We start from the raw sequence: 27323 nt of genomic DNA, 5'->3' as shown, positions 1-27323 counted from the left end.
AAATCTGTGAATGTATTCAATCAACATGCCCCCCCTGTCTGATGAGTAATTTTTCCAGATATACTTAATTCAATTAAATAATTTAATTAACTTTACTCCTTTAACTTATTAGGGATTTCATGGATACTGAAGCAATACAGATCTTAACTGTACATATTCAAGTTCACTGTACAAGTAAACACCTATACAAATTATGAGAAAATACAAACTTGACTCATGTAATACATGGAAAATCTATACTGTCGTCATTAGCCTCTAGTTCAAAGACTGACCCCCAGTTTCAGAAATTGTGATTTCTTGGAAAGATAAACAGTAGGCAGAAGGAGAGGATCAGCCTTGTGTTTGGTTGTGTTTTAGGACACTTGTCAAAGTCCATGTCACTTTAGCCTTTGTCTGGGGACATGACAACATGCAGCAGAGATGAAAGAGGGAGAAAGAGAGAATAACAGCAAGTAAGTATTTAAAGAAAAGTATATAGACATGTGGAAATACAAGTAACATTTTTAAAAATAGAGGATATTGTGCATGGAAAAATTAAGAAAAGACATTGTAAAATAAAGATGGATTGACTCAGGAGGGGCTGGGCAAGAGACAGGAGAAGATGTGGAGGGAGAGAGAGCGTGAGAGGAATGCAGAGAACAGAACAGCCCATACCATGGTCCGCCACTTCATCTTCTCTGGCTCAGACTGCAGTAGGCCTATGTCAGCCGATTCAGGCAGTTGTCATGGCAACTGTAGCAAAGCCAGACGCTGGAGAGTGTGGTTACCAAGGGAAAATGTTGTCCATGCTGATACTTGGCTAGCCCAGTGCCTTGTACCAAAGTCAATCCAGGAATGACCATTATCAGTTACAAATTCTGGAACTGAAATCTGTCTGATTGAAATATGTTGAACCAACATTGCATAATGCCAAAAACCTTAAATGAGTTATTTTGTGATCCGGTGCTATACATATATATATATATATATATAAAAAAGAATCTATAAAAAAAAAAAAATGTTTTTAATTATTTTTATTATTATTAACTTGACTTTCCAGGGGGGGCAGGGGGTGCCGTTGGGGGGTCGGGGTGCCCCCCTAATATAATGGTAGGGGAAACACTGAGAGATGTGTATGGTGGGGTATGTTGATATAGTGAAGAGATCATCATGTAGAGATGTATATTGTGGGGTGTGTTGATATAGTGAAGAGATCATCATGTAGAGATGTATATTGTGGGGTGTGTTGATATAGAGATGTGTATGGTGGGGTGTGTTGATATAGTGAAGTGATCATCATGTAGAGATGTATATGGTGGGGTGTGTTGATATAGTTGGATTGGCAGAAATGTCAGCTACTATGTCTCAGAATGTCAGTGTGTTAAGGGACATAAATAGTAGTGGGGATGGTGGACAGATGCAGGTACAATGATCCCATCCATTTCACCCTCTACCTCAGACTTTGCTGGGGATTTGAATTGCAAATGGAAAATTAGCCTTAGGGTTTTTCTACTATCAGAATAATTAATGATTAAGTCTTGGTTGTGGGTTTTATTCCCCCGTCAGGCAAAAAAACTATACAGGTCCCATCCCCCATAATAAGATTAAAAAAGCATAGGGGACCCAAAATGAGTATTTTACTAGGAACACAATCTTCTCACTTACAAATATTAAACAGAAGCAGGAATTTAAACAAAGATATGTTCATAACCTTGATGCAGTTTGTGTGCGTGGGTGTGTTAATCACCTTAGTGTGTGTGTCTGTGTTTGTATGTGCATGTCTGTGTGTGTTCATCTCAGTGAGTAAGTAAAGAGGGTTAGCCGGTGACTAAGACATTAGTTAAGTAATTACTTCTCCAGTGACATGATTAAATAATGATTTCGGACATTTACCAGCCATCTAACAGCTAATTAGACAATTAAAAGAAAAAAAATCAACAAAATCATGACTGAATTTTTTACTGCTGCCTCTAATTTCTTGCTCTTTTCCACTAGCGGATGATTTAGGACACCACATTGGTCAGGCTGACCTTAAGCTGAAGGGACTTTGAAAAGGAAAATGGGCACAAAAAAGGACAAACAACGCACACGACAAAACATAGATGGTTATCATCTAGTTCTTGGCTCATCGAGCTATCCCAAATCAATGACAAAAGAAAATTAGATGAAGCATCTCTTTGTGCAACACAAGGCTGGCTTAATATATTCACTTGAACAATTCTGACAATATGCTTACAATCAAAGGTCCTCAAATAGTGTTGCATTTCTTAATAAACAGGTGAGTGGATGAGGCTGGCACACCATCTTTTTGTACATTCATTTGAACACATACTTTATTTATTTAAAATGGTTAGTATATACTGTAAGTCGCTCTGGATAAGAGCGTCTGCTAAAAATGACTAAATGTAGTATAGCTTCATAGAATATCCACTGCAGAGCATTTGACTCTCCTAGTCATTGTATAAACCCTGTGCCCCACCCTACCATCTCTCTTTTGGAAGGTGACAGGCATAGGAAGGTTATGACAGGGCACCACTTATCTATCCACCTTGACCTTGCTAAAGGACAAGATGAGAGGATAAGAGACACCATTTCAAATTTTCTAGGTATAGCCTAGGCCGAGGGACATTGCACACACATAACATTCATACACACCAGGGATTGTGCTCCTTCGGCTTCAGGGTAGTATCGGTTGAACAGTAAAATGCCACACTTATGCAACCTGATTTGCAAGTTAAGAGAGCCATTCATGAAATTGATCATCACTGAGATGATTCACAAATGCATGAAAGACCAGATTTGCAACCAGCCCACAGGGAAATATATAAAGTGCGATGATTCATTTGTTAAATTCAAACTGTTCGCTTGTTTATGGGTGGAATGTAAATCATTCATGTGTGCATACAAGTCCAAATACATTAGTTAGTTTGGAAATGATTTGGAAGCTAAAGTGACCGAAAGTGACACTTGCATAGTGCCTTCTGGAAAACATCTTTACTGTAGTGTGCAGGGGCGTCGTTCGACCCTTTTTATTGGGGCACGTGCCCCAGTATAAATCTGCTGTGCCCCAGTAAAATCAAAAGATTGAGTTTTAACTATTTACTATATTAGTCAGTGCATTCATTTAAATTGATAAACCTGGAAAAAATAAACGCAGTATCCCAATCAACGTTTGTAAAAGTGTTTAACCGAAAACACAAACCGATGCACACAGAATTCCATGTCAGCGCGCTCTTCTGAGCTTGCCAAATAGCCACTGCACGCACACAGAAGTCCAGGTGTTGGACTTGGCAAACGAGTCTGAATTGAGGTAGGCTAAGAATACATTACAAAGCTAAAGATAGTTTCTAAATGAAAGGCCTACCGATCATCTTATTTGGACTAAAACATAAACAATATTACATGAAGCACAAAATAACAGTATTTGAGCTTAAATTAATAAGAAATAAATGTGCGCGCTCGCATTTACTATTGATGTCCCTGCCAACACTGATATCAAACTTGCGTCCCTGAAGTGTTGTATAGTGGGTTAAGTAAGGGGAGTTTCTATAGCCTAGTAGTGCATTGTGCGCAGCAAGCTTGAAAGAAAAAAAAGGGATAGGAATAGGGGCCTGTGCCCCAGTAGAGTTTTATGTCTAACAACGCCTCTATCAGTGTGTGTAATTTCCATGAGAGCTTGTGTCCAGTCCGGAATACCCTCCTCCCTCCTCATCACACCCTCCAACCTCCTTAACCTGTCCTTATCAGGCAGGCACACATGGAACAAAACTCACTAACTCATGGGGCCTCTCAGTTTCAGAGGGCACATTATTGCAAACACACATCAAAAGGGACTAAAGTACTCAAGGGCCAACAAATATTTGCGTATGACCTCACTGTGTGCCAGAAGTGCAGGAGACTGGAAATGTGGCCGTGTTGGGCGATGAGCAATCCTGGACTAGTGACAGGGCAGTTTAGGAGTTAAAAAGGGTATTCTGGTTCTAACTGGTCCAAGTTTGTTTAACCCTTGTGCTGCCTTCGGGTCACATGACCCAAAGGTTCATAACGAACCATCGTTGTGTTTACCCAATTTTACCCAATACAAAAACAAATAAATATAATTTTCTTTTAACCTTTGCAATGTGAGGGGTCTGAGACAGCCCAACGGTTAAAAGAAAATGCTTCACTTTGTTTTTGTATGCAGTAAATTAGTCGCAATACGACGGTGGGTCACAATGACTGATGGGTCAGAATGACCCGAAGATCACACAAGGGTTAAAAAACAAAAACGGTTTACAAGAAAATGTGACTGCTTTAAAAGGAAAGGTAAAGTGAGTCCTGAAAGCAGCTCTTGATGGTTAAGATCCAATAATTTACTGATGAAGCAAAATCACCAGTCTACTGCCAATAGTCAGATTTGCTTTCATGACATAAGTTAGTTAACAGGAATAAACAGAACACCCTGGTCCCGAAAAGAACAGATATTAACATTGATGTATTTCCTAATGACATACTGTAGATTATTTTTTTCTTGTGAAAGGCAAAAGTGGTTGAAGGCAACAAAATATATATATTGCATCCATTCATGATGAGCAACCAACATGATGTGGGTGACTGAAAATCTACTAGTCTGACAAGATACAGGTGTGAAAGATCTACAGCAAAGCCTTGACCTCATGATATTAGAAAGATTTCCACTGCCTCACATTTCCCATTGTGCATGGTGTAGACAGTGAAATAATCAATACCCTTTTCTCAGCAGTTTTAATCCTCATGGTTCCTCCCCACCCTCCCTCTCTGCCACTTCTTCCCAGCAAAGGCTCTCTCTACTGAATAATATATGCCAAAATGCTTGGTTAGGCCATTAGAATTGACCTTGGTGAATTATTGATCAAAGCATAACACCCCTGACCTCTATCAAAGCCGGCGTGGTAGTTAGCCTCCCAGCATCCGGTGTGCTCTCACATTTCATGTCCCGGTGACTTTAAATAGCCCCAGAGTGTCCCTGGCTGGTTTAATTGTCGTGATGATGGGCCGGATGGGCAACGAAGGATGTTAGGAGCAGGGAATAAGCTCTATTTTTACAGACCATACCGTATGATTAGGTAGGGATTAATTGCCACAAATCTGTCAATGTACTGCAACAACATGACTGAAAAACTGACAAAAGAAATAACAACATCTTTTGAATCTTTTCTTAAATTTTTGGTCAAGACCTTGCAACCCTAGATTCCCTGCATATGCAGGCCACTCTTTTTGATAGGTTTATCAGTCTGGGATACCATACCAGGCATTGACTTTCTGTTCTCCTTTTCCAGTCATTCACGAAACCTGATGATTAATTTTCTCTTGTTTGGTTGTATCCTCGATCATGAGCGTCCACCCTGCTCCAGACTCTCTCTCTCTCTACCTCTCTCTACCTCTCCTCCTCTCTGTTAGTTCCACAGATGGCTCACAGGACACGGCCAATGGATTTGATTTGTCGTGATCATGGCAACTGGTCTGGGGTGGTAAAGAGGGCAGGATGACGACTGTGATTTGTCACTCAGTTGTCGCCGTGACCTTTCGCTGGCATTTCACTGTCTTCCATCCCATCTTGCCCTTTCATTATGTCTCCCTGCTTATATCGATTGTGAGGGACCAGACCGCTAAGGATAAGATATGCAAATTGGCTTTGAACTCACCGAGGTCCTGCCCTGATTAAGGTAGAACATTTTATTCAATGTTGAATATGAGATTTGCAAGTTATGAGTGGCAATGAGTGACGATGTTCTGAACATTATGAAATAATACTGCACAGAATCTTTGATCATCTGACATTTTTTGCAGACCAGTGACAGACCAGTAGAATTCTTATCAAGTAGACCATGGAAACAATAAATGTATGTCCAGCAGAAAGACAGGCAGCATGACTAGCAGGGCTGGATCTAGCTCAATTCCTGCACACAAGTCAGGTAGGCCAGCTCTACCCAAACTCATCTAGTGGCTAGGATGTCACAGGGTCCATAAGACGGGCAGCCTCTAGATGTTTAGGTATGCCTAAAGCTGGCTGTACAAAGCTGGCTGTACACTACACCGTGGCCTATTGTAAATGAATTTATCGTAATAGACCTTAGTATTCTCTTATTTGGCAAAACAGCATGAATATCATAACATAGAGACCACAAAAATACTTCATCACCTCAGGCTTGTTGCCACATCAAACATTCAGCAAGTAATTTCAGCATGTATCTTTTAAAAGACTAGACAGCTACATTAATAATGCCCCCCCCCCCACCCCCTCAATCCACTACGCCCACCCGCTCCCTCTCACCCTTTCCCTGTGGAGTCTGGGTAGGAAGCATGTTTACGTATGCATGTCTGATCCCTGCGAGAGTTCACTGAGCCAGCCAGCCCACTAGCAGTTCATGCTGAGTGGCCACCAATCATCATAACTCACCCTATAATGCAGAACACAGTCCTCCCATCGAATCTTTGATGTGTGTTTCTCCTTTTTATTATGAATCGTCCTTTAATATTTATAACTGAAATTCTGCTCTCATTGCTTTCATCAGCTTGGAAGAGTTGACAGTCATTTAAAATTATTATTATTATTTTTATTTTTTGAAACTTGCAAATGTCCAGGTCAGGTGAATACATAAAAGAATAATATAAGACATTTCCTATTGGTACAGTAGGCAAGTGTCTCCCATGATTCCTTACTTTTACAAAGCATACAGACATTAATTAGTTAACGTTCCAGCTTAGGTTATGATACGAACAAGATACACATACATACTGTATTCCCAAAGCCCCAGTGATACATAGATGTATTACGTTTGTGCTGAACTACCACCGCTCCTCCAACACGTGCACACACACACACATACAGATGACAGCATCTACGTCTGTGTTGCTCTTTCCACACTGTGTTAGTACAAGCCTCTCTCCTTGCCACAGATGATCCCCACTCTGCTGAAGCCTTCCTTAGTCACACATTTCTTGCACACTGCTGTATTAATTGACAGATCTGCACTTTTCCATCACTGTGGATATGCACTGTCATTTCCAACGAACCCCATCCCCAACTACAGCAGTTCAAGTTGCATGCCTTAGCAATAGAGTTATGAGTTGAATGCTGCTATTTGCTCAACAACGAGGATGGTGATATATCAACCCCTCATGAGCCGTTCTGCTTCCTGATTCCTGGGTAGAGATTCATAGACATCCTACCTGAGGGGGTTAGGCTTGCGAGAAAGAAATCTTATTACTTTGATCATTTTTTTTCTCAGTTATGTTTTATCCTACTCTTTAATTGTATTTATTGTATTTGTCTGGTTTCCCCCCTGAAGAGAAGCTGAGCCAGCTATGACGTCTCCAACATCCTTTTCGCATGGAAAAAAGTGTTGTACAGTTCCACTAACCAAACTAACCCTTACCATTTGGTTCCCATTTGGTTACAAAAGTTTTAATTGTCATTGTATTTCATGTGCGAATTTGAAGCATTTTAGCAGCAAATGAATGTAAGCAGTTGTATTGATATAAAAATGTAGGTATTTGCCTCAGGGTTGAGAGAGGGAATCTGTGCTCCATTAATAGATTTTCAGTCCACGTTTTTCAGTCCAACTTGACACCATATCCTCAAGCATGTTTGGGGCCAAGTTTTCTACCCTAAATGTATTTCTACAACAGAGAGAATACTAAGAATGCCATTCTATCTCAGTGGCACTAAAGAATATCCTAAGAATATCCTTTAGCGACAAAGCAGTTGCTCTGGGTGACCATTTGCTGAAAGGCAATCCTGTGGCACATTTCCCCCCCCCAAACCCAGCCCATCAGATATCCACAAAGCAAGTGTAGTGTTGTCACTTGGTCAGTCTGTCAGATCCTCCCCACCTCCATATTTCCTGGAGTGAACCAATGGTTGTGCAAAACTCTCAACACAGGCCGAAGGAAGGAGACGGGACATAAACGTATCCATTTACCTCAAACACCAGCAAAAGAAAACGCCATTGACTTGACAAATAGGGAAATGTGAGGGAGTCAGCTGCTGTATTTAAAAACCAGCTGGAGGAGAGAGGAGGATTGAGAGAGTAAAGGAGGGATTGACACAGAGGGGTTGTGTGAGGAACTGGACGCCAGCCAAGCAAGGGGGCGAGGAGTACTTCCCAGATGCCTTCCTATAGGGCCACATCTGAGAGACTATAGGGATTATATAACTACACAGCAGAGGAAAATAAAAACAGAGTGTATTTAACCAGGGAATGGGGGCAGTTTTGAATTGTAAACATACTTTTTGCCCAAGGAGAAGTCCTCCCCCAAGAGGGTTATAAATATTTTAACTTTGAAATTCAGCAGTTTTTGTTTCAGTGTTAATGACATCACATGGTCAGTGTATTTCCCGTATACTATTTATGTCTTACAATGGTGTCATGGAGTTATATTATGATAGTTTCCATGAAAAAGCATGGAAAAAACTGGGTTTCTTAAAACTGTTTTGGTTTGTGCCCATTTTCTGTCTTTGAAACCAGAGTATTACAGCACGTTCCCACTACTGCATGTTTTTACGGTCCGCGAGGGGAGGAGGAGGAGGAGGAGGAGGAGGGGGGGGGGGTCTCTTCACTTTTGTGCCACATACCAAAAGGCTACTGTGCAGGGGTTTGGAAACATCCGTTCTCTAATTGGTTTTATGCACTCATACAAACAAAGAAAGACAGTCTCTCAACTTTTGATTCTGTATTACATCATTTTGCTTGGTTTTATATGAACATAGTGATTCTCATACATTGAATTTACTGGAAATTACAATATGGTTAGGAATATGTAATTTGCACTAACAAAACCCAAACTGTACAACATCTGTGTGAACATACCATTAAATAGGATTGTACTTGCGATTTCACATGGATGGTTTTTCATTTGGCTGTGTGACTGACAGCATTGACTGGAGTTTATATTTTGCACATGCTTGCTCATCTGTCTCCATTCCACACGCTGCATTGTCACCAAATCTGCACTCTCATGCAGAAGTCACAACTACCCTGGCTGGAGTTAGACGCAGTCAACCCTGTCAGCTTAGAGGATGATGACTGATGGTATCTCTGTCCCTATAGTGAACAGTGTTAGAGGGACATGTATTGTGTGTGTGTGTCTGTGAGAGAGAGAGAGAGAGAGAGAGAGAGAGAGAGAGAGAGAGAGAGAGAGAGAGAGAGAGAGAGAGAGAGAGAGAGAGAGAGAGAGAGAGAGAGAGAGAGAGAGAGAGAGAGAGAGAGAGAGAGAGAGAGAGAGAGAGAGAGAGAGAGAGAGAGAGAGAGAGAGAGAGAGAGAGAGAGAGAGAGAGAGAGAGAGAGAGAGAGAGAGAGAGAGAGAGAGAGAGAGAGAGAGAGAGAGAGAGAGAGAGAGAGAGAGAGAGAGAGAGAGAGAGAGACAGAGAGAGACAGAGAGAGAGACGAGAGAGAGAGACAGAGAGAGAGACAGAGAGAGAGACAGAGAGAGAGACAGAGAGAGAGACAGAGAGAGAGACAGAGAGAGAGAGAGAGAGAGAGAGAGAGAGAGAGAGAGAGAGAGACAGAGAGAGAGACAGAGAGAGAGACAGAGAGAGAGACAGAGAGAGAGACAGAGAGAGAGACAGAGAGAGAGACAGAGAGAGAGACAGAGAGAGAGACAGAGAGAGAGACAGAGAGAGAGACAGAGAGAGAGACAGAGAGAGAGACAGAGAGAGAGACAGAGAGAGAGACAGAGAGAGAGACAGAGAGAGAGACAGAGAGAGAGAGCTACAGTCCCTGGATCCTGACTCTCCAAGAGTAGGCTTAACTGTACATATTCAAGCAAGGCTTGCACAAAAGTGTCCCAGTCTCTTTCCTGCTCCCCAGTGCCATGTTTTGTATCGAGTTAGCAATAAACGTGACGGATGAATAGCTATCCTCTCCTGACTGATTTATGTTTACAAATGATGTATGACTGCTGGATTGCAATGGATTGCTCAACATTTTCTTCTTTACCTGGAAGTACACAGGCATGTCAACAGATAAGCTTCCATGTTCCACTGAGAGAAAGAAAGAAGCACTGTTGCAAGAAAAAACATTAAAATACCCTAAGATTCCCTTCAATCTGTGGAATGAGCCCAATTGTGGTAAAAGGCTACATTGACTGTAACAACTGTCATCACTACATTATTTACTGCTGCATACATGAGGCATGAAGCAATTTCAGATGATGCAAATGTACTATTTGCCATTTCACAGCCTACTGTTTCTACACAACCAATATTTTAGCATTGACAGCATTTCGTCAATACCTTTTTCTGTTTAGTTTATTATGACACAATATGCCAGCAGAACAACTAAAAGAAACCTGGCCTGCAATCAAACGCAGTCACAACTTGTAGGCATGACTTTAGATGTACCGTTGACATTTCATGTCCTGACACTGTGTTGGAATCAGCGGGACCAAGTCCAAATGCACCAAGAGGCACAGGCGATAGCCCTCATGAGGACCAACAGGTCAGGGGAGAACATGCCCCAAGTGCCAACAGTGCCCCATCCAGGAATCCAGCCTAGGATCTTCTTGCTGTGAGGCTGCGGTGTAAAGCTCCGTGCCACCGTGCCACATGCAAAAGGAGGGAGGACGGAACCAATTACATTCAAACAAGATTGAAGCTCTCACACATACACACTCTCTTTCAAATGACAGTTTACTTCCAATATAAATGAACTCCGGAACCTTACACCTTACTCTGACGACACACAGTTAATAAATTGTTTAGTTCGAGAGAGAACGTGAGGAAGGAAGAGAGGGATGGGTGCAATTGAGAAGCTTCAAGTGTCCGGTGAACATTTTGGCAATGTCTTATAATCTTATAATTCCCCACATCTAAAATATATTATATTAGGGGGCCAACACAATGTCCAGGATCTCCAGGACCAGCAAGGGAAAGTACACCATGATACTCCTCAATTTGGACCAGGCATGACTCTACAATTTCTTGTAAAACACATGATTCTCTTTCTTGTCTCTTACACCAACACAAACATGTACATACATACACACATTCAGAACATTATCCCTTTCACATTATTTTATCTTTTGGAACACTTTGCAATAAGGCTTCAGTAGTAATATTAAAAACCGTTTATATGATGGCAGCCTCAAGACATTCTTTATCAAATTTCAGACGGTCCTCAAAGGTATTTGAATAAAGGGTATTTTGCTTTTTGGAGAACAGACAGATTATAGGATTATGATCTCCCAATCATCTTCAGAGGGCGTTTTGGAGAGCACAGATTCCCAGCACCCCATGCCTCTTTGCTGAAGAGCACCATGAGAACAGCCGGTGCTTGGTCAGCTGTAGAGAAATAAGAAATGCACACTGTATCTACACATTATTGATGCATCGGATTCAATCATATAAGTTCCTTGTGTGTTTATAATGCAAATGTTTCTGTACTTCATGCTTTAAAAAAAAAAAGCTTTACGTGCATTTAAAAGTCATGATCATTTGATTATGTAATGTCCTGTTTGGATGTGGAAAGTGTAAATAGAATTCAGTCCAGATATGATTTGACTTAGATATGAATTGTCATGCAAAGTTGCTTAAAGAAGTAACAAGTTTCAGTAGACGCATGGTTTAAAGACTCTGCCCTGCAATTTGCTGGATTAGAGACATCATTTTGAACAAGGCCATGTTGTCCATTCTCCATAGTCAAAGAGAGACACACAAGCACACACAGACCAAACATCTGACAGCTGCATGCCACAGTTTTTGCCCCCACCCACACACACATACACACACACAAGGGGGGAGCGGCATACAAAAGATGCCTCCTTTCACAGTAAGAAACTGCCATGCCACTAAAAGTCAATGTTTGTGAATAACGAGCCCTTTTTGCAGAGTCTTCTAATTTAACAGATCCCTTTTATTCCCCCCCAAACTCATCCAAGGGGGCACTAAATCTGTTTGGCAGATAATCTGCCACCTATTTGCCAGCTGTCTCTATGGCATTCTTGCTTCAGGGTTTACATGGCGATGCCCGGGTGAGCCAGTGACATGGAGGAGCTTGGTACATCGCCAGGGTAACAAGTTGGCACTGGACTTCTTTTATTCTTATTTAAGGATTTATCAGGTTTCTTCTCTCTTAACACACTTTTAATGGCCTCTATGGCACTCACTCTTTCACACACACTCATCTGGTCGCTCTTCTTTTTTTTACTCTCTCTCTCATCTGTATGGTTTTGTCACAGTAATACAATGAAAGCCAAGGTCTATGCGTAGTGGCTGTTGGAGAAGTGGTGAGGTAACATGCAAGTCACGTTCCCCAATTGCCCTCAACAGCTGTTGGCTAGCCTGTGCTTGCACTCAGTAGTGGTTGAGTAGTATGTGTGTGTCACTGTGTAAAGAAAAAGTAAAACAATAGATTGACTTCTTTGCTTGCAAGGGCTGTTCTCTGTTTAGGCTCCACTCTCCAGTATGTGTACAGTGCACATGTTTGTTTGTTTGTATGCATCTGGTTTGTCAATAATCACTTGAGTTTTTCCCCTTTATCAGCCTAAAACACTCTTAATATCTCTCTGACCAGGCTGTTTTTGCCCAGTTCCTGAGTTTAACAGCTCTAGGAAATGTCTTGACTTAAACTTCTTCTTCAATGATGGAGCAATTTGCTCCTGAATGGAACTTGTTCACAGTACCATTTTTATGACCTTACCGATCTAAGTGTCAACAATTCTCCATGGATGGTTTCCAGAATGTTCCTTAGATTTCATGGCTTGGTTTTTGCTCTGACACGTACTGAATCTTTAGGATATGATATAGATGTGTGCATCTGTAATTCATATTCTGTCCTGCAGCATCCCTTTAGTTGTCCACATGGGGACTCTTATTCCGGACCACCTGCTGTTTTTTATACCGGTTAGTGACGAGCTTCCTCTGATGCCGTGTTGGTCAGTGCTAGGTGAACAACTTCTGAATATTGGGGTCTCAATAACAGACGTAATACAAGTAGACATCAATGTTATGTGAGGGGCTTGATACATTCACAGTTTACTTTACAAATGTGTTTGTTGTTCTGTCTACATGTGATATATATAATGTTTTAGCTCTCTGTTTCTTGACAGGTTTAAAATACACCTGTGTGAGACTATAAATAAATTGACTTGAGACATTGTCGATAAACTTGCTGGAGAGATAAGTGGTATGTGGTTTATTATGAACACATACCACTATGTAGCTTTGGAGGAAACCAGGCCATTTCTTAGTAAATTGTCACAGTTTAAAGGAAATGGGTTTTGCGGTCATGTTGACTTGAGAAACGAACAGAATGTGCTACCCCTGTAAGGGGTCTAGAATAATGAATTTGGTAAGAAAGAGAGAGATCTGTTGTGGAGGTTTTTTCTTCTTCCAAATAGCAGGCTTTCAGCATCTGTATTAACAGGTGCATTGTTTTTATTCATAAAGCTAATAGTAGACATTGTAAACAGCAACTGTCAGATGAGATCAAAATATTTGAAGTAACATAATTGGGCCAAGTTTCTGGATCAAGACACAAGTGGAGGCGCATGATGCAAGTTCACGGCGCAAGTCAATCTAATCCAATACTTTTTTTCACATTTGGGATGTGTTGATGGCGGTAATTGTGTATGAAGGCAGCGTGGTTGTAAAACGGGTTGGATTATATTGAATAAAGTATCCGTAGGAGTGGTGGGGGTCTTCACATACATCCAACCGAAGCAGTTCCACTCATTCCGATTAAAAACAGCGTGCTCTGTCATGGCGAACTGGCTCAGACAGAAAAGCTTCTGCCAGGAGGAAACCAATGTCCTTGTCCAGAAGATGAAGGCACCAATTGCGCATTGATCCTCAAACTACCAAGAACTACTGAGGTCAGATGATGTAAAATTAGCTTAGGAGGAAGTGGTTTATACAGTGAATAATAGGTCCTCTGGTCCTATGAGAACTGTCAGCAAGTGCACCATGTTGTTTTCCATGTGTAATGATGATGGTTATTGACTGTTTTGTGTTGGAAGACAATAATACACGTGCATACAGTGGTCCTTCATTAAACATTTATTGAAATAGGTCAATACAACATCTACAAAGGTGGCAGATGTGATGTTATACGTGTTTGTGATTAGTGCAATTTCACCTAAAGCCTGGAAACGCAACACAACACCACACAACACAATGTGGTCTGACGCATGCACAATATTTGGTTTTATTATCACCAAGTTAGCACTTAGCCTCTTAAATTTGACTGACATACCCCTTAGTGTGCCCCCACCACCATTTTGGTTCATGCAATGTCATGGCGAGCCAGAAAATGAGCAACAGTGCCCAGGTGGGAGAATAACCTAAACTGATGCGCCAGAAGGAGTCTCTGGGAAGTAGTCCTTGGAAACAGTTTGGAAAATGGCAGGCACTTTCACAAAATACTTGGCAGGTGATTGGATGAACCATCTGTCTATCACTGTCTATCACAGGCTTACTTCACCCCGGCCCGTCACCGGTAGATGCCATTTGTTCCTCATAAGATGCTGATTGGTCTGAACAAAAGAATAACTTGGAGTTTGGTCGTAATCTTGCAAATGCAGCTGTCTCGCAAGGTCAAGAAAACCCACCTTGCGGCCAAAAAAAATCACTACGTCTGCCTTAGAGCTACCATTGGCCTTGCGCCATCCGGAAACAAGAGCACAATATTGCATATTACAATATTCTTGGAAAAATGTCTGTCTTTCTACCAGCCCGTCATATTATATCTTCCACAAATGAGGGCCGTTCTGGGTCACAGGGCTCAGTGGTAGGGTGTTCAGTCATTAACCATGATGTGAGAGCCCGTCATCTGTGGAAGCGCTATCTCTGCCAAAGTCAACAAAGTTTCTCACAAACCGGCAATCTTCAAAGCCAAGTGAGTCTGTATTACAGGCATGCAAAGGTCACGTGTAAAACAGTCAAGGTTGAGCGAGCGAGACAGAGAGAATGAATGTGACTGAGGGAGCAGTCCTAACATAACACCTCCTGCACTACCTCACATTACAACTTTAACTACTGTATCACCATTGTTAAGAATTAATCTAGTATTTTCTTTCATTTCATTTAAAAACATTTTAAAACTGTTTGCTGTACGGTATTTACTGCCAATGTGGTGGTAGACATGGAAAGAGATTAAAAAGAGTGAGTGAGAGACTGAATAGAAAAGTGATAACAAGTGAATGAGAGATTACGAGTGAATAAGAGAGGGGTAAAGATGAGTGGTACATGCTGATACAGGCTTGGCATGTGCAACGGATCTTAGTTCCATCCATATATCTGATTTGTAATATTTATTATTTTTACTGAGAACTGACATATCAGTTGTAGTACTCACCCACCACACACACACCTGTGTCCTAAATGTTAAAAATGGTTGTTTGAAATACAGTAGACCTATAACATGATACGACAAATGCCAATGGCAGCACAAAGTTGACAGTGTTGCTAAATTCCCGCTAAGGCCTTCCCAATCTTTTTATTTATTGTTTCCTCTTCGGAGAGTCTAGGCCTTTCCACTGCATATGTGTAAGGACTGCCTTCTTGGGTAATGTCTTAGAGTATGTCGGGTTTCAGCATCCTTAAGGAGCAAGTCAAGTTTAGCAGGGGATAGTAAGCAGATGTCAGCCAGAGACTAAGCAGACTTAGAAGAGAAGTCATTGCGAGATGACGGTTTAGAAACAGCAACCTTGTCCAATGTGGCGAGGAAAAAGTCTGAACATGGAATGGGATGAGGGACTGAGAGGTTATTTACAGTAAAACATCCTCCACTCCAGCTGTGCCTATAGAGAAATTGTGAACAGATGAAATTAATCAGATTCAGCGCCAGGAAGAGGTTTTGATGTGCCTTATTTTCAGGGCCCCACAAAACCTCAACACGTTTCCTAGGCGATGACCCAATGAATAATGTATATTTGTGTCTGGGTTGTTATGTCCACTAGTATGGTTAAGGTTAGTCATCTAAAGATCATGAATTGTATTTTGAGGGGTGAGGGTCCCTTCAATTATAGTTTCCTCAACAGTGGAAAGGAGTTCAGAAATACTCCTTTGGAACACTAGCATTAGAAACACATTTCTTATACAGACCCTCTATTCACCAGACAAAATGTAAAAAAAAGGACCCTTTCCCAGTCAAGTAAGTTGTTATGTTTCTCCCTCTGACTCTGTCTGCCTCTTGACTTGAGGTACAATGACTGTATTGTATGAGCTTAGCAAGCACTTCTCATGAATGGCAAATAAAACACTGTCGATGCTTGGCTCAAGATGATCAGGATTGTTGATATACAGTATTTATACAGTTCCTCTCCTCAAGAGGAAACATCTAGAAGTGCGCCCAGGATAGCTGTCCAGGCAGGTCGCATTCAGTTTACCATGGATCACTGTGGGTATTAGAAATGATCGAGTGTCAGGATGTGATTAAACATATTGTCGCTTAATAGAAAACACTGCATGCTTCAATGGCAATAACGTTATATTCACGACTTGTGTAATGTCATGGGCATAATTCAATGGTGGAAGGAGAACTTGGCAGTTGTAGAGGAATTATACTGAGGGTGTCAGGGACGTTTATAGGCATAGGCAACCCAGGCAGTCATCGATTGGGCGCAATTATATTTTAGTAAAATAAAATGTTCTTGTCAAATTAAAAAGTGTTTTTTTCAGAGGCGGGAGGTTCGGGTGCCAGATAGACAGGAGACGCTGCTGGAGAAAATGCTCATTCAGCATTTCATCTCAAGTGAGAATGATGGATTGTCAAGTCTTATCTTATAATCCCTCCCGCTGCATTAATTAGGTTTTGATCTTTTGTTGATCAAATCTCCCTGTGGTTTGCTTTTGAATTTTTCTTTCTCGGTTTTTAATTGTACTGGAATCAAAAAATGTTATGTTTAAGAAAGGACCCTTGTTCCATTGTGAATTGACTCTATGTCAAACAGCAATACAGAAGGTTTATATTATTAACAGCCATCCTCTGTAAGAGACTAGGTGCCTCTCACAGTCTTACATAATGTTACCCAACTGGAAACAAAGCCAGCTTTCAACAACTCCCAGCCTGCCTGTGAGAAACGGAATTTGAGAGTGGAGAAGAGGATAGACAAAGAGAGTGTGGTGTTCTCACCACACCTTTGTGTGTTGGGAGTAAAAAAAAAGTTGAGGAAATACATTGGGAAGCTCTATGGCCAGTGTCCAATTACAAATGTTCCTGTTGCCCAGTCATTTTTATAGTACCCTCTTAGGTAAAGCCTGAGGTCTGAGATGCAGCCCTCTTTTCCTCCTTCTTTTCTTCTTTTCCTCCCTTCTCCAACCCCTGTGTTCCCACCCTCTCGTGCTGGAACCTGATGGATGAGTTTCAATCACTCCTACCCCCCAGTGCATTACTCTCACACACTGTTATTGCAACAGGCCATACCAGCAACTACACACACATACTTCCAATCCAGTCCTGAACAGCATTTTAAGAAATAATAATTTGAGAAGCTCCACAGACAAGCTTTGGAGATATAACAGTGTCTGTTGTTCAATCTCATATTACTACATATCCGTGCTGCATAAGAATGTGTATGCAAGTGACTGCCTCAACATTTCATAGCGTATGTTGAAGAGATGCTATCCTAGTTGATAGTGTTAAAGCCATCCCAGTACAGTTTCCGCATATTAATTGAAAGATGAACTCTCCATCTGCTGGATTGAAGACCAAAAGTCCATTGGCTTCTCAACAAAGCCAATCTTGTCCTTTCATTTCCATCCTTTCCTAGCAGGAAAATCATAGGTTAGGTAGTGTTAGCATCTTTAGCCCAAAATACCTCAGCGTTAGCATATCCCGCTATGGTATAGGGCATTGCATTACAGCAGCCTGCACGTGGAGCTACTGTGGACACCATGCGAACAACCAGACCTTGGCTGTGGTTCAGGAATGTAGAGCACGTGAGGACCAGCTGTGGGAAGCCCAGAAACAGAGACTGAACTCAGACACCTCTTGCTGGGCAAGCTGCATTTTAGCCTAGCTGAGCTAAGAGCTGTGCAATGTGCTAAATCAATCTCAAGTACATGTGTGGATGGTATGGCTTAGGTCTGAAAGTTCCGTCAGTGAGTTTACATTTGCCTGGCTCTAACCCTATCAGACCATTGTCTTGAGGAGTAGGGAATGCCCTCTGTTGAAGATGGCTGAGAGTCTTATGAATGTCTTGGTGAACGGCTTGTCCTTTGAGTTTTTTATTCTCTAAAACCCCTTCTGTAGGGTAATCACATTCAATCTTAGAAAGACCATTGAAAATTGTTTTTGACATTGTGGGAAGTTTCTACCACATGCACATAATATAAATACATGAGGCTTTCCAATTTGACTTCTATTGCAGAGAAGGCAGGTTGTTGCAACCCAGACAGATTGCACTGTTGGATTCCTTCCTGAGGAATATTCCGCTTTTCATACAGATTCTGGCCAAACTATGTAATCTTAGTGCTGTTAGGTTTGGTTTCCCTGTGCACTGCTGCCAAAGGCAAAGTTTTGGGATTATAGTTACCATGAAAACATGAAGAGGAGTGCAAAAGTGGAACATTAGGCGACCATAATGTATTTTGTCAGATAAATACATCGTTCTGACTTAAGTTACAGTGCAACATGTCCACTTTCAACAGCCTTGACCAAATGTAGTTTAATAAAATTTCCCTTTGACATCCATCTCTGTGGCCTCTATACAGACCTTGGGATGAGAGAAGAGAGTGAGTTTGTGAGGCCCAATGACAAAGACGGAGTGAACAAGATGGGGGAGGGGGGGAGGGGTCAAAAAAGGTTGTGTGCTCCTGCAATGGGCCTCAAATTAAAATAATCCTCATAAATCTAAATTCAGAATATAGGATTTCTCTGTGTACTGCCGAAGGGAACAGGAAGGCTGAATTAATCACTTTAAACATATACAAACAAATTGGGCATTTAGCTATGTTATAAAAGAGCAGTGACTAGTCCAACCATGATGACAAAATAAGAAACAAATCTGTGTCAAAGAACAGATTTTAAAAAGGCTGTGTATACTATAATGTTGTACCTCTTCTTATAGTTCATCATAATAGAGAAATGGTTTCAAGAAAACACCAATGCACCCAACCATTGACATGAGTCTTTTTTCTGGAATGTGTACCACCACAATCCGTTCAGACTTGAAAAGCAATTACACCTCAGCATAGTGAGCAATTTAACCAGTTTCGGTTCTATCTCCCTCTCACACCATGAGACCCAATGCTTGTTAATGTGTAATGAGTGACATATTTACTTTATTTATTTATTTTTATTTATGATTCTTTAAGCTTATTATTAATATTACAATGCTCTGTAGAAGCCCATCTGCTTTCAGGTCCCTCCTCAGGGGATCAAAGCATTAGTGAAGTCAGATGTTTCCATTTGTGCAGGAAGTCTTGGCATGGTACAATAATGCACTCAAATACATTACAATTGACATTAGTGTGTTACCACAAAGGTTTAACTATGTACCGCATTTGGTATGCTTTTACTGACTCACACATTAAACAAAACTTGCTACTTAACTTATTACCAGACATTTCATACTGTATGACACAAGTCCTTTCATTCAAAAATCAGTTTGACCCATTGGGCAATGGAAAACTCAGTGGAACACACCATTCAAAGAGGGGGCCAGGGATAATTATCTTCCAGTGACCACACATAGGGTTAACCTAATTTGAACTTGCCTAAAGACTGGAATAAAGGATATATGTATGTGTTGTTACGGATGAGTGCAGGGGTAGAACCCAAACGCAGGAGAGATGGACAGGGTTCTGAAATCAAGGGTTTTATTTGTAAACTCGGAAACAGGCAGGATATTCAACAGTAAAATTTTCAAGGACAAGACAAAGACTGGACACAAAACAGGAACTTAAATACACAGAACCAAACAATACACAGGAGACAACCAATAACACTAACGAAAACTGAAACCACTCAACGAGACACAGGTGAAGACAATGACTGACACAAGGCAAAATCAAACAATCGATGAAGCGACTACTGTTGAGACAGTGTGAGCATGGTTTTTATTATCCCTTTATGATCAAATCTATCCAACTCTGTCTGGAAGATAGCCAGACGAAGTTACGTCCATGGGGACTGTTTAAAGTTGACATGAGAAGCTCCATTAAAGAAGCGGTAAGTAAATTACACTTAATCGTTGACACAGTACAACACAAGCACACCTTTCTGTTTTAAACAACCTCTTCATTCATTCCCTGACTCTGTGGAACTGATTGTAATTGTATTTTATTTGACCTCAAACTGTGCCAATGGGACTTCTGTTTTAGGCTAACATGGCTTCATCGATACACGGCCCAGTCTTTTTCCCCTTCAGCTTCTTTATTGCTTCGGTCTATGAGTAACAGTATCTTTGACATGTCAAACATGGTCATTGATATGATGCAGAGGTCGTAGGTTAACTGATTAACATGAATTATGTAAGGCTTGCAGGCTGTTAGGATCACAACCAGACTCTAAAAGCCATTGGAGTCAATCTGGGTTTATGATTGTTCAAAACCTTGTTTTTGTTCCTCTTTACAATGTTAAATTCTTTGTTAAAGACAAAGAAAAAACAAGAACAAGTTTTTTTTAAATTAAACATTTGTTATTTCACATATAACATATGTAGTAAGTAATGGTGGCAACAACCGAGATTTTGTCACAATATACACATTCAAACTACGTGTGTGGGTTTAACTCAAATGATAGCTACTACATTGAAACAGCACGAAGAAAGAATGGCCTTTATTTTATCATTTGAACTTAGAGTTGGACATTTTTATACACAATCGACTGGCTGTGTTCATTGATCCCTTTGCTCCTTCTACAACCCATGTTGTTTTTTCTGCTATACCTTGTCTCTGGGTGAAGGATCATGGCTCTTTGGGGTTAAGTAGTTAGTGACCCTTCTTTCTGCTACTGCCATTTTTTGTTGACTCTATAGTCAACTCCTGATTTAACCATAGTTCAACAACCTCATGTTTGAGGTTGTTGAGAATTACACGCAACTGTGTTTAATAGTTAATATTTTATCAACAATTTCATTTTTGATCTTCGTTGAGATGCATGGTCATGTTTTAACCATTAGATGGATGTAATGTTAACATTAAACAGTGAACAAGCACGAGCCACAGAAATGTGAATAAAAATGTGTATAATACTTTTTTTTAAGTTAAGTCAAGAACCGTGCTGGGATCAGATGGTGGGTTCTGAATGCACACTTTCTTCAAGGCACAGAATTGGATGTAGATGAGGTATTTTGATATGGCCCTGTCTGAGGTAGACTGCATTGCTGTCAGACTTGCTGCACTCCAGAAAGAAACAAAATAGATCCTTGTGGCTGACATCTGTAGGATGTTACAGCAAATGGTGCAAACAAGGCACTTTTGTAACTTCATATTGGCACTACAGACCTACCGGACATCCCAGGCAATTCATTATATAATGGAATGAAAAAAAAAAAAAAAAGGAAAAATATTGAAATATCACTTTTTCAACAATGGATTACTGTTGGTCATGAGTGTGTCACACACTAAACACTTGATTAGGCTAATCTTGAAGGTAAAAAAAAGGCCCCCCCAGTCTGTCTCAGCAACCTGTATTGTTGCGTTTGTCTACAGTTTGAAGGGAACTTCGCTCACCTCCTCCAGTATTGGGCCATCAAGCACTGTGAATGTGTACATTCATGACAATTATGCAAATGTTGTAGTTAATTAGTCAATGGTGATTTAGGAGAGGAGGCATTTTTCAAATAATGAAATGGACCAATATTATTCCTCCTCAGTGAATCTGTAATCAGTCACTAGACTGTGGCTTTTATTTTCAGTCTGGGTCACAAGAAGATGCAACATTGTTCTCTCATCCTCTCCTGTAAACTGCACTCATTCTGAATGTGCATCCTATCACCAAGATGAAAGGAGGGAAAACAATACATGAAAAGAGATAAAATAGTTTGAGTGGAAAACCAATTTGTTAAAAGTAAAATTATGACTATTTGTAGGCATATTTCCTACCATTGTCTGTTATGTAAGGTGGACATTTTCAAGATGATTTAAGAAAGCCATAGACCTGATATTTAAGGCAGGAGTACACAAATACAACTGGGTCAATATTTCAGATTCATGAAATATTTAAATATATTTTAGGTATGCACTTGTAAATACATATTTCATGTCTTCAATGGGGAACAGTGCTGGAATTGCATCACTCTGAACTGCTCATCATCTATCCATTACTTCAACCTGCTATCACTGCATCAAACATTTACCATCAAACATTTAGTAAGTTAACAATGACATCATTTTATAGCAATAGTCATTTTAGATTTTAGCCATCTTAACTGTCATGAACTGTCGCATGTGATGATGAAATTGGAAATGTGAATAGTTAATTCAGTTTGGCTTTCTTTCTGAGCTCCTTCATGAGTTATGACAGGGTTCATCAGTCCTATGGGACTGCTATGCAGGTAACATGTCATTAATAATTTTAGCTCTATAAGCAACATCTAAGGCCAAAGTTGATGGCTCAAATGACCTTATCTCTTCAATGACATTAACTACTTTTAGTGCAATTTCACACCACATCCAATAAAGGACCTCAAAATTTATTAGACCCTTGCCAAATGAGAGAAAAATGAACTTTAGTCTTCAATATAAATGGCAAATAACAATTATAACCCTCAAAGCAGCCCTATCGGAGGGGTTTCTTCTTAACATGTGGCTTGTTTTAAGAGGGGACTAAATGTATCTTAAATTGAGGTCAAGTGTCATAGTTTCCTCATAAATGGTAACACTTGGCCATTTAATGATCACTTGCATTGCCTCCAAGGCACAGCGGTGGGGACGGCCCTGAAGGTGCTTTGCAAGTGTCAAGATGAAACGAGAGGCCCCCTCGCTCTTTGGCACCTTCACTTACCTATAATCCCTAGCATATTTCTAATAGTGAAAAATGGCAAGCTACTGGCCGAGCAAATAGGACAATGAGCAAAGAAGGCATGAGGTCTGGATTTGCACCACTTCCAAGTGCTTCCTTGGTTGTAAATCCAATTTTGTAGAAGAAGGCCTATAGTTTGACATGACACAGATAGAGTTGAGAGACTGGGGCCAAGTGACCACAAACGTCATATTATTTTCAGCCATGATTGAAGATGGTTCGAATTGAAGTGCTTAAGGAATTAAAAAACGTAAGTAGCACAATTCATTCAATAGTTTAATACTGATGGTCAAACATGACAGAAGTTTGATTTAGCTTTAGCAGAAGCAGTCAAAAGTAGATGAATATTCGGCCTAGGCAAACATCAAATGTAGGTGTCAATAGTGTGGTATTAGATGGTGATATTAGTGCAAATTGAGATTTGAAGGCAAGGAGGAAGAGTTACAGAAGTTCAACTGTGAGTTGTTTTTGTTGTTGTTGAGAGGAACACACAACAAGGATTTAACAACCCCAATTTCTCTAACACATTCTGTAGGACGAGTTTCAGGCTGTGGTTGCTTCGAAAAAAATGCATGGATCAACAGGCCAATACTGTCATTTGTTCATTTTTTTATGGGTTAGTTAAACAGCAATAGTTATATGCTTATAATACAGACCGTTCTGTGTTGCTGCCAACATTTCTGAATCATAGAAGGTCACCAAGATATTTCTTTGAGAAAATGATCTATAATTGGGCCCAATCACGGTTTAGATCATCTGGATTTGGTTTTTGAGTCAACAAAGTGAGGCAGGGAGAGAGTGGTGGCCTTGGTAGTTCCCGTCAGTCCCGTGACGGGAACAGAGGGCCATCAATGGACACTGATGACCTCTGCGGAACTCTAGAAATGTGTTGAGCTGTGAGAGTGGGACAGGTGACTTCCAGTGATGACAGTGACTGTTGTCACAGATGGGTGAACGTCCGAGACTTGTGTCACACGGTGGGACGCCTAGGGCGCCATTGGGCAAAGAGGCCCATGCCGGGGACTGCATACCCTATATATAAAATGTAATTGTCAGTTATGTTTGTGACAATGTGGGATGTTGTTAATACAAGTACAAATGCTAGTAAAAAAAAATCTCCCATCTTTTCTACTTTCAGAATATTCTAGGTAAAGTTTATATTTATAAAATTCTATCAACTCACAAATTCCTTGCATAATTGTGACATTGAATGTTTTCCTTGCAACTCCAATACACAGTGAAACAGTTTGTGATAGATTGCGTTCTATTTTCAATTAAAACACTGCGAGAGCGGTTAGGAGTTCTGACTCTGGTTAAGATTAAGACTGGAATGAATCATTATTTTCTGTGTTGGGGGCCTGCAAACAATTAGCATCAGTAGCTGGAGGGTCACAAGGAGGAGGGTGAGCAGAAGGGAGAGTATACTGTAGTTAGCACACGTGACACAACACAAGAAGGAGTTATCTGAGTGCGTGCGTGCGTGCTCGTGCATGTACATGTGAGAGAAACTTTGGGTGTCCTCCCTCTCTCTCCCTCTTTCTCTCTCTCTCTCTCTCTCTCTCTCTCTCTCTCTCTCTCTCTCTCTCTCTCTGTGCCTCTCTCTCTCTGTTCTTCTTAACAAAAAGGCTGTTGCATGGCACTACAGACGCCTTCAGAGGAAGTAACATTTGGCATTAGCAATGCTAAAATGTCTTTCACAGCATTACTTCCTGGTCTACTTGGCAAACTCGCAGCTGTGCATGAGAGCTAAGAAAGCTCTCTCGTTCCGTCCGTCTCACGTGAATGGTCCTTAAACCTTTTTTTAAAGAGGAGAACACATACCACATGGTTGGTTGTGTTGCTGAAATCCACTGTCATTGGTTGGCAATGTAACTGTTAAGAACAGGTGTGGTGTGATGGATGCGTTTGAATGAGCCGTGGTATGTACTGCCACCTAAACAACTGTCCTGCAAGTGCAGCTTGAGGTTGACACAGTAAGCTTAGGATGAATAATAAAACTTCATAGTAAGATACCATGATCCTAGGTGAAGTGTATCCCATCATTTCCCTCACATGCAGGAGCAACCCAACAGGGCAACACCATACTTGATTTCCACCTGAAACCATACTTGATCTCCACCTGAAACCATACTTGATCTCCACCTGCACTATCTTAACCATGTACCTTTGGCGGTGAATTGAACCTTAGCGAACTTTAGCACTCCACCTGCATTGTGTACGCTGATAAGTGTTCTCTGTACCACTTTCTCTAGGACGGCTGATAAGGTTTATATGGGGGGCAGGGATAGGAAACCATGTTGACAGCTGGGCTTTGTTCTTTGTGTACCCAAGATGCTGTCGTGCCTTATCGCCAAAACAGATGAATGATTTCCTGCCCTCTCCTGGCATCGGTCCAACATTGGAGGCGTGGAGACTGGCACCAAGACAACAGTCGCTACAGTCGGTAGAGGAAGGAAACTCCTTATATGGGTACTCATTGTGTTAAATGGTATGTGTATGGTTTTGTTTAACCCTTCAAAGGAGAATTCTGTGAGTTTTTGCTGCAGCAATGCATGCGTTTGTCTTGTTCACTGCGGCAGGGGGTACATGAATGTATCTGTGTTCAAGTATACATTCTTCACACTTTTTTGTGTTTGTACAGGACTACGGCCATATTGTACAGTATGTTCTCCAGTAAATGAATTACGATTTTACCTTCCAGTGTTTACATTTGCTCAAGGGTTTGGGGTTTAGGTTTACAGTACATACAACAAAGAAATGAGGCGAAGACAAGTAGGCAAAGTAAACAAAAACACACACGGTCATCAGAATCTGCCCGGAGATTTCCAAATTGAATGTAGTGTAAGCCTTTTAACTGTGAACCTGCTTCCTTGGTGTCACACTGCATTACATTTCCGGTGATAGTGAGTGAGTGAATGCCATGAATCAGAGTAAGGGGGAGTGGGTGACAGCATTACACGAGAGAGCTTCTCAGGTGTCTCAAACTATAAATTTGCTGGCTGGCTTTTGCATGCTGTTGATACCCAATACCTGTTCACGTGCAACACTTAAAACAGAAAAGGTTTATGCCCATAGCACATGTAATAAGAATTCAACCCCCATAAGGGGTTAACTGTGGGTCAACACATTTTTATGACAACCCACGCTTTATTACAACTCTTGTAGTAAATGTAATGTCATCCAGAATCAAACTATGACTTGTAACACCCAATTGGGCCTGAATGCCACTCATGAACCCTCCAGCCTCTCTAACCTCACCCCCAAATTCTCTGTCACCTTATCTCTTCAACCACAACTGTCTCCTATTCCAGTTTCTCCTTTGAACCCACTCTGCTCCACTCAGACAACTCCTTGCTCTTTCATGTTTTTGAAGAAAAAGGAGGGGACGCAAGATATCTGTTTACGGCTTCAATCTTGGCTGAGGAACACGTGGGGTAGAACCTGGAGGTTGAGTGCTAGCCTTACCAGCCCCGAGGGACACGCATGTCTGGGTCAGAGAGATCTGTGCTAGGCAGCAGTAGCAGTAAACTCCAGAGGTCATGCTTGTGTACGATACCTACACTACCAGTCAGGGGTCAAAAAGACAGCAGGACGGTGCCAAAGTTCAAAACCTTATTAGGGACATACTTTACATGTGCCATACCTACAGTACACACACAAGCATTATTTATACTACATTATCAGACCAATAGTTGTATGCAATCACGCAGACTCGCAGACACACATTGATTTATGTGGGATGTGAGACATTTTATACAATCACTTGCCTGTCCCTTAAAATAGCCTTTTGAGCTGTTGTTTGGAAATTTATTTCAAATATCATTTAACCATTGACATTGAACCAAGCTTGAATGATGCATTGCCTTCATGTCTCAGGAGAAATAATTTCCCAAGTCCCACGGGATGTTGTTTGTGCACAGTTTACCCAATTCTGCTGAAATGTTTCATGCCAATAACTCTATTGCTGCTTGTCACATTGACGTATGATGTTAGCTACTTTGTCCTTCAACCCTATCAGCTGCCATAGTTGCCCAATCAAAATGCACACCAGACAAACTCCTCCACATCTGCAACCCCAATGCTCAATAATATCATGTAATGTGTCATTTGAAAATTGCATTTAAAAAATTACTTTTATTTTACTCTCACAGACAACCACACAATGGCTTCCAAACATTGCTTATGGCTGATTCTCCCATTCTCCTTGACTGGCTACAACCTAGCAAATTGGAATTAGTCTATTGGGAATTCTGTTTTGAAAGGTTGATGGTACAATTGGGAAGATCTTTTCAGTGGATTTTCTATCCCTTTCATACATTTGTTGCGTAAGCTAAGAAGCCCCTCTGAGACTTTTTTAGCAACATAGACAGTTCAGTACCAGTGGAGTGTCATTCAGAGTTCTTAGCTATAACATGG

At 40.9% G+C, this 27323-nt stretch overlaps 1 long non-coding RNA gene across 2 annotated transcripts in view; it reads left to right on the top strand.

Annotated features, from left to right (window-relative positions):
* LOC136959339 (uncharacterized) overlaps nucleotides 1–25485 on the top strand; it is a 54456-nt gene extending 28971 nt beyond the window's left edge. For both annotated transcript variants that reach the window (XR_010878731.1, XR_010878730.1), the window contains exon 4: nucleotides 25239–25485. This is a non-coding gene — a long non-coding RNA (uncharacterized lncRNA). The remainder of the gene's footprint in view (nucleotides 1–25238) is intronic.
* The last annotated feature ends 1838 nt before the right edge of the window (nucleotides 25486–27323 follow it).

Source organism: Osmerus mordax, chromosome 16 (assembly GCF_038355195.1).
Source record: "Osmerus mordax isolate fOsmMor3 chromosome 16, fOsmMor3.pri, whole genome shotgun sequence".
NCBI classification, from domain to species: Eukaryota; Metazoa; Chordata; class Actinopteri; order Osmeriformes; family Osmeridae; genus Osmerus; species Osmerus mordax.
Note: the sequence above shows the minus strand (reverse complement) of the source record. Positions and strands in the feature narration are given on the sequence as shown.